At 47.3% G+C, this 12,706-nt stretch overlaps 1 pseudogene across 1 annotated transcript in view; it reads right to left on the bottom strand.

Moving 5' to 3' along the window:
* LOC146830087 (uncharacterized) overlaps window positions 1–11,026 on the bottom strand; it is a 159,138-nt pseudogene extending 148,112 nt beyond the window's left edge. The window contains exon 1 of the transcript XR_014961366.1: window positions 10,685–11,026. The product of XR_014961366.1 is annotated as an uncharacterized LOC146830087 (transcript). The remainder of the gene's footprint in view (window positions 1–10,684) is intronic.
* Window positions 11,027–12,706: the final 1,680 nt, after the last annotated feature.

Below are 12,706 nucleotides of genomic sequence, written 5' to 3'. Positions count from 1 at the left end.
CATGCGTTCCTTGTAGATTATCCATTAATAGTTATTCTGATTCAAATAATGTATGTAATATGGACAGGAGTTACATTTTGTGGCACATTCAATTTTACAAAAGTAGCAATATTAGCGAAAATGGGTTTTCTCTGTTTAGTTTTTATTTGGGCACCAGAGCAGAGTTTCTCATAATATGCACTCAGATATAGTATTTGGACGATGTATATTATATATATATCTTATTCCGACACAGGCAACATATGGATGTGTGGTGCTGCTCGGATGTAGCCAATGTGAGGTGTGTGACGTGGTTTCCGGTTACCCTTGAAAGGTCGGCCCCTTTTACACCGATAGCGGGCCCCCACCCAGGCGGAGACTGGTCTCTCGTAGGCACAACCGGAAGTACTTGGGTACCTGAGTGGACGCTTGGGGAGTTGTCACTCTTTTACTCACAGGTTGTGCGTGAGGCTGGACAGGTGAGAAAGAAAGTGGGAAGGCTGAGGAAACAGGTAGAAAGATGGGGAGAGGAAAGCTAGAGGTGAAAGAAAAAAAAATGCGGGAAGGATAAAGACAGACTCATAGAAGCATAAAAGAAAGACAGACAGAAAAAACAAGCATTTACAATGCAATGGTCTCGGCATTGGTAAAGTTAGAGCTATTGGCATTGCTCATGACATTATTTTTGTTTATGTTTTTGTTATTAAAACATTTAAAGAAACGGCATTGTTATTTACAATGCAATTTCTTAATTACTCTCAAATGCGAGACCTATTGCATTTGCACCCACACACAGAGCCACCTACACACACACTGATTAAGCTATTGACATTGTAAATAATAATGCCGTTTCTTTACATGCTTTAAAAAAACATAAACAAAAATAATGTCATGAGCAATGCCAATAGCTCGGATACCTTTGGGTCTTGCCAGCACTGTATAAAACGCTTAAATAAAATAAATAAGGTGGTTCTTCGAGTCTCTTTTGGAAATAAGCCCGCGCTTTAAAACAGCCCCAAATAAATAAAACAAAATGCATCTTACCCCAATAAGACAATCCAGTAAGATAGCTTACTGCAACATCTATGGCATACATCCTTAAATGGACAACATGAGAACCATTCTGCTGCAAATCAGCAGGTAATTAAAGTGCCTAGCGCCAGCCATGTCTGTGGGGAGCGATGTACGATTATTAGGCATCAGAATTAAAAAACAAACACAAAGAATCTGCTTGTGGTTTTGCATTTCAGCATCAAGCATTGCTACAGGTATAAAAAAAATACAACAAAAAGTACAATTTGGTGGCAACACTTGACAAAATGCTTAGTCCAGTACCCATAAAAGAGTCCACTTAGGTAGGGTGGTTAGTCTTTATGTTAAGATAAAAACGTTTCGTTTATCGGATGGTTGCAAAATAACTAACAATATGGTGCTGAGGCTACTGGACCAAAATGCATTACATTCACATTGCTACCAGCACCCACGATCGGGACGGAGTTCGGGGATTTAAAAGTGATTTAACACGCAATACATTGAAAACATGCCACTTCATACACAGTAAACTTGACGAGCTAAACTAACATAGCAAACGTTTTTCAACACAACGGGGATCGACACCAAGACACGGCTGGGGCTTTAAGAAGACGTCACCGTCCAACGTGTTACTAAGGCGGAAGTGAAAGCACAGTTCCTTTTCACTGGCCTCACACGCCCATAACATTGCTAGTCGGCCCGCTACACCGAGTCAATACTATTAGAAACCGCATCCGTCTTTAATCTTACATTTTACAGTTTTTTGTTTTTTTCTAAACGTACCCTCTAGACAGTGCTTCCGGATAAATGCCTAAATATTTTTTTACAAAAACGGGTTAAAATTGATAACGTTTCCACGGTGGAGGATAGATTATTATTCTACAATTGCCTTTGACAAAATAAAAAAAACAATGATTTTAAAAAATACTCTGTCGCTGCCTATACATGCGTGCTGCAAACTCGAGAGGTGGGGCCTCCAAGTAGACACTTCTCTGCGGTTGCTGGGGGATGGGCGTGGCGCCCCTAATCTGGTTGTGCCCGAGACTTCCAGTTTACACGTAACCCAACTCGAAATATCCAACGGGCTGCTGGTTCACCCCCTGCGCTTTAGTCCGCGGCGAATAGTTTGTATTTTTTTTTTTACCTGTGTGGTCACTTCCTCCAGCTTCCAATGTGGCCTCAGCTCCTTAAGCAGCCGCATCGCTCCTTCGCGGCACCCGCGCTCATCTACAGTCAGGTTTATCCTGGGCACGTCGGGGGAGCCGGGAGGGACGTGAATGTAATGTGACATGGTGGGTCTTAAGAAGCAAAGCATGGTGGCGCGGGTGAGGCGGGTAATTTTGAAGTATTTCTGGTTTTAAGGGGTACAAAAAATGTTGCCTGCTTTACTGTCAGTGTATTACGAGCTGCCCGGTGTGTGCTCGGCTTCCTGTCCCCTGGCAGAAAACAAGCACACCACTGCCTTTCTCCGAGGCGAAGCAGAAATGCCTCGAAGAAAGGCAGCGGCGATTTCGGATTCGGGGGCGTGTTCTCCTCTTGCTATTGGCTGGAGGAGATAATTAGAAAAGTTGCAAAAAACACGCCCCCGAATCCGAAAAGGACGGGGCCTGTTCGGAGTGACGAACCTCTTCTCCAATGGCTGGCCAGCATTCAAGAGGCCAGCCAATGGAGAAGAGGGGAGAAGAGGGGCGGGTTCAAGCCCCTCTTCTCCAAGTCATTATCTCTCGCAAGCGAGACTGCGCAAGCGCAGCCTTCGCTAGCCGAGACCTAAAAATGCAAGAAGACTGCGCACAGAACCCACTTGAGGTCACAACGGTGTAGCGCCAAGCAGAGCCGGCCTGGCACTAGTGCCGCACGCCCGGTAGCGTGCAGCACCGTGGACAGCGCCAGCCGAGCCCAGAGGAGAGATTTGCCTCGGGTGAGTGCAAGAAGGGGGGCGGGGGGCTGACACGGGGGTGGGACACCCGTTTGAAACTCTCCTGTATTGTGTTGTTCTACTTCTGGGGGGGGGGGGGGGGGGGGGGAGGGGGGGGGTGTTAAACACTCCCTTACAGAACAGAATGACCCCCCCCCCCCTTATGTAGTGTGTATGGAGCGTGCAGGGGCGGGGTACAAGGGAGACACCCACCCCAAACTCCCCAGTATTGACACCTGACCCCTACTTGAAGAAAAGTGCGTCTTATCCGAGCAGCGGTATCGGGAGGGCAAAGCGTGAATACGAGGGTCTTGCACCTTTTATTGAAGAGTAAAAGTAGAGAGAGACCCTCGCTGGGTTGGAGTTAAAAATTATATATATATATATATATATATATATATATATATATATATATATATATATATATACTCTCGCTGGTGACCCTTTCTGTGTGCCCAGAAGACCTCTCCGGCGCATGCACATAGGTCCCCACATGATGATGAGGCGACCAGCAGCGCTGCCCCCTCCCCATGGGAAACCATGGTGGTCTGAGAAGGGGCTCCACATCTCAGCAGAGCCAGGCATTGAGGCTGGGGGAAAGGCGGCGGTGCCCCGAGTCTATACGTGATATCAGGAAAACCAACATTTAGGAATGTTTATGTTGGATTCACTGTGTGTAAAATGAATTCAGGTGGGAATCACGAAACTCTGTCCCGGCCCTCTAGCTAATAATTGTCAATTTTTAGATTAAGTAAACAATGTGTTGTTAATGTTAAATCAAAACAAATGGTGGACATGAGTGAAAATGTACTTTTACATTTAGAAATGAACGCAGCTTATTAAAATAAAATAGAACACTTTATTTTTCCGCCTAAATCCCTCACATATATGATCGTATATTTGGTAGACTTTGGACCATGTAGCCCCTTTCCTCTTTCCAAACCTTGAAAGGGATTCGTTAAAAGTCGCTGCCCTTCTTTCTCGTTTAAATACCAGGTTTAATTTTTAAAGGGCTCCGAGTCGGTAAAGCTTGCAGCAGCCCTTCTGCATTACGTATTCGTACAGAGGCATGTGAGGGGTGGGGTGGGGCCCTGAGGACAGCACGTGGTGCTTGGTGAAGCTCAAGTCTACGAATGGAACTTATTAATCATAACAAAGCTCGGCTCCGACAAGGGGGCGGGTGGCGCGCCGTGTGACCTTCTGCAGACGGAGCACAAAGGCTGCTTCTGTGGCTTTCCAAAACGACCTCAGCCCCAATACAGCATCGTCGTTCCTCGCCTTGGGAACGAATTGCAACCCCCATCGCGTCTTTACCCGCTTGTAAGAAGTGCGAAGGAGCTATAGGGGCCACAATATGTGAGCGGAGTTTATTTACAAAAGCGTTTCATAGATTAGCGCAGGTCGTTCATTGCGGCGCTGATCTGGGAAATTAGACTCAGATTTTGGATTGTGAACAGTTGTTCAAAATATAGTGCTTTTTTCCATTCTTTTGAACAGTGCATGGTGTTTGTGTGCACATGCCCGGGTGCTTGGACCTGTCTGCCCTGGGGCTTTGAGGGGTGGGTGGGGAACGAAGGAGGGGATGGGGTTGGCAGCGATGGGTGGAGGGTGGCGTGACATGACAACATGCGAACCTGACATTGCCCTCAGTTGTAGAAACAACAAGCGCTTGTCATGACGTATTTGCTCGGCTTTCTCGCCTGCTAAAAGGTTTCTTGTCTTTATGGGGCCATGTGTTTGGCCCCATAAAGATAAGAAACCTTTTGCGGTGAATGCAAAGCAGACTAGGCCGTCCAAATGGGACGGCTCAGAAGGCCAAGCAAATACGTCACCGACACCTCTTTTCCAATGGCTGGCCACCGTTTAGCATAAACGGTGACGCCAGCCAATGGAAAAGAGGGGCGGGGCTTAATGCCCCTTAGAGAAAATGCCACATCTCATTAAATCTCGCCAGCGAGCCTACGCCAGGCTAGACCTAAAAACCTCACCTGCGAGCTACAAAACATCCAGAACGTCGCCGCAAGACTGGTCCTCAACCTGCCAAGACACTGCCACATCTCCCAGCACCTGCGCACATTCCAATGGCTCCCCGTCAAGACTAGAATCACCTTCAAGATCCTCACCCACGCACACAAGCCCTCCACAACACAGGACCAGCATACCTGAACAGCCGACTCAAATTCCACGCACCCCAAAGGACCCTACGATCAGCCCAGCTCTCCTACGCTATAGTCCCCCGAGCCAGAAAGACGAGATCAGGAGGCCGCTGCTACTCCTTCCTCGCGGCCAGTGCCTGGAACGCCCTACCGCTCCACCTCAGACAGACATCACTCCCCATCTACACGAGAAACCTCAAAACTTGGCTCTTCGACAGACCCCTCCTTGATGGACTGGAACCTGCACCTCCTCTCCTCCCCAGCGCCTTGAGACCCTTATGGGTGAGTAGTCGCACTTAAACACGTGATTGATTGATTAGCACAGGGAAAGGGCCACAGGACAAAACAGATTCAATCTGGGAACAAAGCAGAACATAACTAAAATAAAACAAAGTAAGATTCATAAATTGTCGACGTTCCCGCACTTTATCAAATTAAGGAAAACAATGGCATTTGTTTCCACCCTCATTTCCTTGTTGCTCGCTTCATGGCTCAATCTAGCAGGCTTGCTCTTGCACACAACTGATCGCTGTCAGGCCATTACTACATTCCGGCTGACACCCAGGCAGCTGCGATGGCGCACTGACTGCAGGAATTAATGTAATAATTAAAGACACACACTCGGTGGCTGCACTGCACCCCTCGATCTCTCCGACGTCTCATCTTCACTTGCAGACAGACAGGCCCAGGCGGCCAAGCACCGCTATGAAGTAACCGCTTGCTGCCCGACTCCTGAGGGAGCTCTCTCGGCCAGGCCTGCCCAGTCCAGTGACAGTCCTGGCCACTGCTGCTGCACTGCTTACTCCAGTCTACCTCACTGTGCCTCGCTGGGCCATAGCTGCAAGCTCCGGGAACAGCCCACTTAATCAGAGTTTCAACGCCATACACCAGGGTGTGAAAGTGGCCAAAGGAGCCATGATGTCAAAACCGATCTCAAAGGAACATTATAAAAAGCCTTTGACGGTCATTGGTCGTGTTGCAGCTGGGCTGGTCTCTTCAGAAGCTTGCCATGTACAAAGAGCAACCTTCAAGTTACCTGCAAAGCGTGTGTCCTGCCTCACACCTGCCACTGTGCATGCTGCTGCTCGCTCCAGGAGGCAATACTCCATGGGAGTGAACTTTTCGAAAAAGGTGGGACATACACCCACCATTATCAGGCTCCAATGTTTACAGAACACACACAAAAGCCAATTCAAAAGCGTGGGAGGAGTCAGACCCCATAAGTACATACATCAGATCGCCACAGGGCAAGCCCTGTAAGCTTGACCTAAAAAGCACGCCCTCCTGCTCTAGCATGGTGAATCTGGGAACCCTTCCTTGCCCGAAGGCAGTTTGCGGAGCCCAAGGTCCTGGTGGGGCAGGTAGAAACTGATTCTGGCGCCCAAGTAACCTGCTCCTGTGTGATGAAGCGCTTTATGAACTAAAACCAGCATTTTAAACAGGATCTTCTTCCTCACTGGGAGCTAGTGAAGGGCACACATGCGTTAGGTTGGAGCGAATGTAGGGTGTCCATATTCTGGATCACCTGGAGTCCATTTAACCAGGTAGTCAGGCAGTCCCAGATACAAAGCATTCATATAGTCTAATATCGATGTGATAAGTGCCTGGACGTAAGATTTTCTGGCAGAAAATGCAGGAATGTCTTCAGAACGCAGAGCAGATCAAAGCAAGAGCCTACCACAGAATTAGTTTGTGGTTGAAATGAAAGACAGCTGTCAAAGTGGACACTGAGATTTTTGACTACTCCTGCAGTCCACACAACCTAGATCAGACTCCTTCCTTGATGCTCTGAGCTCACACTTATAGAACATTGATAATCCCTGCCTCCTCCCCACCCAGACCTCAACTAGTGCAGGTCCAGTTTGCCCAACTGCAGCTCCTATATTGTACAGTACAGCTCCTACATACACATATTAGTGACCACAGGAACTGAATCCAGTAAGGAAACACCACATTGTAATGACAAAAGCTTTGGTAAGTGCGGTCTATTAACACCCCAACATAGCAAAAAATGAGAGTTTCCATGTGGTTATCACAGTGGCTCCCGTGCCCAGAGTCAGCAGTGGCACATCGTGGCAGATGCTTAAATTTGATGGAGGCCTTTCTACGAGTGTGCCATCTTAAAGTAAATAGACAACAAATACTGGCTTACAAGGACAGTTCAGTCTATGAATCTGGGATTTGTACTGCTCAGTCTGTGGTGGTGATGGCAGATTCCTTGAAGGATAAATCACACCATACACCTGGACAATCAGGCTACGTTTCTGAGACGTATGGCAAGAAAACGTAACAGCCCGGTGTTCTCTACCCATGAGAAGAGAATGCCAACACCATCATGTATGGCTAGAGTCTACATTTCTGGCACAAGTTACACTGCTATGCCACCTCTTTGTGCCTAGATTATGCTCAGGTAAAGGACAAGTGCCTGCCCAATTTCGGCAAAGGAGCTACAAGGCAGAGAATGCGAATGAACAGGGGCTTCATCTATAAAGTGGCCAGGACTTGTGGGGTGGTTGGCTTAAGTCCAATGGAGTAAGACATTTTCCTTGACATCTTTCAAACAAGTCACCTCTAAGTGGTATGACACAACATACTGCTGCTAAACCCCAATACAGGGGTAGCACGGTATCCGCTGGAGTGCAGGACATCCACTGGAGTGCTCAGTTTGTGGCTAACAGACTGGAAAAAGACTCATTTACAAAGCATGAGACAGTTTGTAAATAAAGATTGTGGGACACAGGTGACAGCGCCCCACACCCTTTCGCACTCCCCGGCGAAACTAGAGCAGACATTGAAAAAAAAAAACTGGCCTGGGATTTCTTCGAGATGAGTGCAGACTCCGTGGACCAAGCAGGTACTGCTCGGTCCTCAACTTGGGGTTTGGGAGATGGCATTGATGAACTAGCATCAGCTGATGGTACTTGTGTACGGAAAAGGCCCCAAGAGATGAGATGGCTCAGCAAGAGGCTGAAGGAGAAGCCCAGCAGACATTTTGAAGTGGACTGTAGCCTAGAGCTCCCTTTCTTTGCTACCCTTGTTCTGGCCTCTCCTGCCCCCACTTTATCAAAAACCAAAAGATACAGCCATTGGCGAGAGATGTCTGGTGGCAAATGACACCAAGGGGAAAAGGGAAAAAAACTGAATCATGGTTCGGTCACAGCAGAAAACACAATCGCACTCTGGCCTGAGTAAGTCAGTGAAATCCATAAGGAACATTATTTCATTAAGATGATGAGAGGGCTTGTAGAGTGCGTGAATGTAAGGTGTCTTGCCACTGTAAGTAACTACGGTCAGAGAGCCCTTATTAATTGCTGAATAGCCAAGTTTTTAAGGATTTCCTGAAGGGTAATAAAGCAGCGGCAGATTCCAGATTTAAAGTGAGACTTTAATTTTAAGGCAGTGCAGATAAAGCTCCTGCCTCGCCAAGAGGAACTTTTGAAGGAGGGAACAATCAGGCTTCTGAATGAACTAGAACGTAACGTTCTACTAGGAAAATACCATTGAAGCTTTCTTTCAAATAGTCATGGCCTAGTCCATGGAGCACTTTGAATGCAGTGGGTCTTGAAGTTAATTCACTGCTTAATGGGGAGCCAATGTAACCTACTTATAAGCCTGGGATGCAGATTGCAATCTAGGTATGTTCAGAAGCATCCGCGCTGCAGTATTTTGCAATGTTTGAAGCTCGTTCAAGGATCTCTTTAGCAGGTTTTGATAAAGGCCACTGCAGTAATGTAGTCTAGATAGAACTAGGGCAATGACAACTGTCTTCGGTAAGTCAAAGGGAATGTAGTGAGTAATTTTTTTTTATTATCCTAAGAGTATAGAAAAAATTGACCGGAAAAACGATCTTTAATGGTTAGTTTCTCATCAACTATAACACTTTGGTTTTTTTGCCTTCTTAGGGTCAGTGGTGACTGTATAGGCGAACTTTGGGGCTGCAAAAAACAACAGTGAGTGAATGTTACGAGGCCAAGCCGGCTTGTTGAGAATGGACCATGTACCAAGAAGTGCAGCTCCACATTGAGTAATGGCTGGCAATGCAATAACACCTCGGCACGTCAAAAGTAGCAGCAGTTAGGGCCAGTAGACCAGTAAAGAGAGCCCTGTAAAAATTAGGAGATTATCAGGGTGGAGGTACACTGCCTGGCTGGGTAGAGAGTAGGGAAATACCAGACAGCGAAGGAAAGATAGACTGAGATTCAGAGTATGGTTAACAAGCGCCCTGGGCAAGCCCAAACAAACACCAGAACATGGAGCTGGAAAATAGTCACAACATTTAGTACAGATGAGTAATAACAACCCAGTAGCAACTAATGCGCCATCCATGGAGACTCTAGGAGTCAAGCCGTTCAAGGACAAACTCTATAGGATATTAGAGGAGATAACACCCAAACTAAACCAAAAGTACCCAAGAAACAAATTAACTCTGCAGTGGTAGACATGTCACTGCTTAGTGAAAACCAACATACTGGCAGATAGGGTCAAGGGGAATCAGGAGAAACTACTGACTTTAAAACCCTAACTGCAAAAACAAGTAATTGTACTCACAGAGAAGTGAAAGATATCTGGGATACAGGGCAGAAGACATGGGAGGCTGTCCCCGTCATAACATAAGGGTTATTGGCCTACCAAAGAATATAAAAGAAATCAATATTGTCAAGCATTTGAAAAAATAGCTGAAACAAGACATTGGCACCAGGTCTTTCTGGGCTATAGGTGGTGGGAATAGTAAACAGAGTTCCAGCGTTAAAGCACTCTCTGGGATCTTCCCCACGACGGATGTAGGTGGGCATACTCCACTACTATGACAAATATTCTGCTGCAACGTGCTAGGAGGACTGGACATTTTAATGGGTGAAAACTGCAAAATTTGGCTCTTTCCCGACTGGAACATCCCTGGGCCTCCTTTATGTATATGAAGAGGCACTTAAGAGAGGCAGGTATGAAATATATGGGGTTTCTTCTTGTGCACCATCGAGTAATTAAGGGTGACAGAACTTACTTTTTGCCAAACAGCAAGGCTTTTGGAGGTGTGAATCAACAGGGAATAGGTGTGGAATTGACACGGCCACCGCCACAAAAAGGAGTCAAGCACCAGAGTGAAACAAACTGGCACTTCCCAAAACATTTTTTTTTAAAAACACAAACTCCCCAGAACAAGAGGAAGGGAACAGCTGTTCAAAGAGGGAGCAGTAAGGGAGTCATTGGAGAGGCGATCAAACAAACTTATGGCAGGCTCAGAGTTAACTGAAAGAGTCCGGCTTTAAAGCACAATGAGGTCAAAGAATGAATGTGAGATGCTAGTGCTCAACCAGCAGATGTCAGATAACTTGATCTAGAACCTAATGGAGAGGGACTTGCTATCTATGATAAGCACCTGGAGGCCTAGGTTTGGCTATAATCACACTTGTTCAGCAGCACCAGGATATCCTCCCGGACGATAGTGCATAACATCAACATAACATGTGCAGTACTCAAATTTCCACAGGATCTAAGGAGCTCCGCAGCTCCGGACAGCCTTTGGCCTTCCAGTTAAATGTGATATGAGGCCATGCCTCGATGGGCGGACACGGTCGCTGGCCCCCAGCACAGAAGGACTCACCATGGGATTGGCACCGCTCCTTGCGTGCACGGGCTGGTCCCACCGCTCCCGTCCTTCCTCCGAGACTCAGGGGATTGGCACCGCTGCTTGCGTGCCCGGGCTGCTCCCACCGCTCCCGTCCTTCCTCCAAGACCGGCTGTGAGAGGGCCTGGCAGGCACTGCCACTGGTGCTGCGCGCGCAGCCGCACTCCTCACACACTTCCGGGCTGCAGGCAGAGTCCAGTACCTACTGCTTCCGGGTCCGCCCCCAGAGGCGGTAGCAGTAGCACGGTAGGGTGACTAGACGTCCCGGTTTTTGGAGAGGTGTCCCGACACTTTTCTCCAAATCGCATTAATATCCCGGTTTTCGGTTACTGTGTAGGTTGAGCATGCGCACAGGTGTGGAAAAAGAGGTGCGCGTGCGCACAGGTGTTAAAAGAGGTGCGCATGCCATGCTCCCTACTAGAGAAGGTACGACATGTAGGAAAGTAACACAACATTCTAAAACCTTTTGGGATGAATGTGTTTTGCATGACTTCTAGTATCCTGGCAGTCTAGGGTCATAGCTGCCAAGGTTTCAGATTGCTTAAGTGTGACATTTTCATAAATCCAGTTTAATTATTAGTGACATTCAATGACCATGAGTAACACTTTGCCGCAAGGAAATTCCAGCAATGAAGTGGTGCTGGAAACCAGTGTTCGAGCCTCGGGGTCGCGTCCACATCCTGTGATTCTGGGCAAATCACTTAATCTCCTCGTGCCTGAATGTGTAATGTAAATATGGTGCTCATGTAAAGCGCTCCAATACCTTCGGGTCAAGTTCACGCCGTATAAATATGCAAAAAAAAAAAAAAAGACCAAGGAAACATATACATATCAGCAATTGCACCCATTTGAGCAACGAGAAACTCTTAAGAAGTACTTAAAAATGCTGCATATCACCAGAAATGGAAGGGCACTGGGATACACTATACCAAACAAGATGTGAGAGACCATACTGTCTGCAAAAGTGTCTCATGTTCATAACCCAGTCTAGCCACACCGCAGGCCACCGTAATTCGGGTGTGACGGCCGCGTCAGTGATAGTAGCCCTGCAGGCTGGCTGTCCAGCGAGTCCCAGGCGCGGCCGTCCAGTGACACACAGAGCCTGTCCTGGGTCACTCACTTCTCCCCGACTTCCTCGGCTCCGGGACTATTTAAGTGTGGGGGGTTGAGTAAATTCTGAGGTTGGCTGCTCTATCTCTGCAACAGGCTGCCAGGCTCAGGCCATTTGGTTTCCATTGGTGCCCGCCTTAGTCCAGGCTGCCTGTGAGTCCTGTGTTTGTCCCGACTCCTGGCAGGCGGCCACGCTGGCGGCTGCAACCAGTCAGTGTGACACTTTTAGTCGTGACTCTGACGACGTCCGCCACACTCTCCCTATTTATTTATTTATTTAGTGCAGTTTTATAAAGCGCGGACATTACCTAAAGGTGTCAGAGCGCTGTACAATAGAGCTAGTTACGTTACAAGAGAAAAGTGGTACAGAATATAACATTGTGCTGACCAAAAACGAAGGGTACACAAACACAAAATCCAACACAGCACACAGGGGTGAGGAATGTACAGGAAAAAATACAAATTTACAATGAAGAGCGAACTTCCAAGAGGGGCCTGAGAATAAAGGGTACACAAACACAAAATCCAAAACAGCACGCAAGGGTGAATGATGCACAGGAAAAAATACAAATTTACAATGAAGAGCGAACTTCCAAGAGGGGCCGGAGTATGAAAGTATTAGTTCTGAAAGTGTCTTTGGAAGAGAAGAGTTTTGAGTTCAGCTTTGAAGATCCAGGTAGAGGAGGTGGCACGGAGCAATGGGGGAAGTGAGTTCCATATTCTCACCGCATTGCCTGAGAAGGATTGCGCCATCGATCTTTCCCTTTTGAAGACGGGCGGCTCAAGCAGAAGCTTTTCCGCATTACGAGAGGGTCGAGAGCCTCCGGACAATTTCAATTTATTTGCCAGGTAACGAGGGGAGGACGTGTGCAAGGCTTTGTGTGTGAT

Source organism: Triturus cristatus, chromosome 5_1 (assembly GCF_964204655.1).
Source record: "Triturus cristatus chromosome 5_1, aTriCri1.1, whole genome shotgun sequence".
NCBI lineage: Eukaryota > Metazoa > Chordata > Amphibia > Caudata > Salamandridae > Triturus > Triturus cristatus.
The sequence above is the reverse complement of the archived record's forward strand: the minus strand, read 5'-3'. Positions and strand labels throughout refer to the sequence as shown.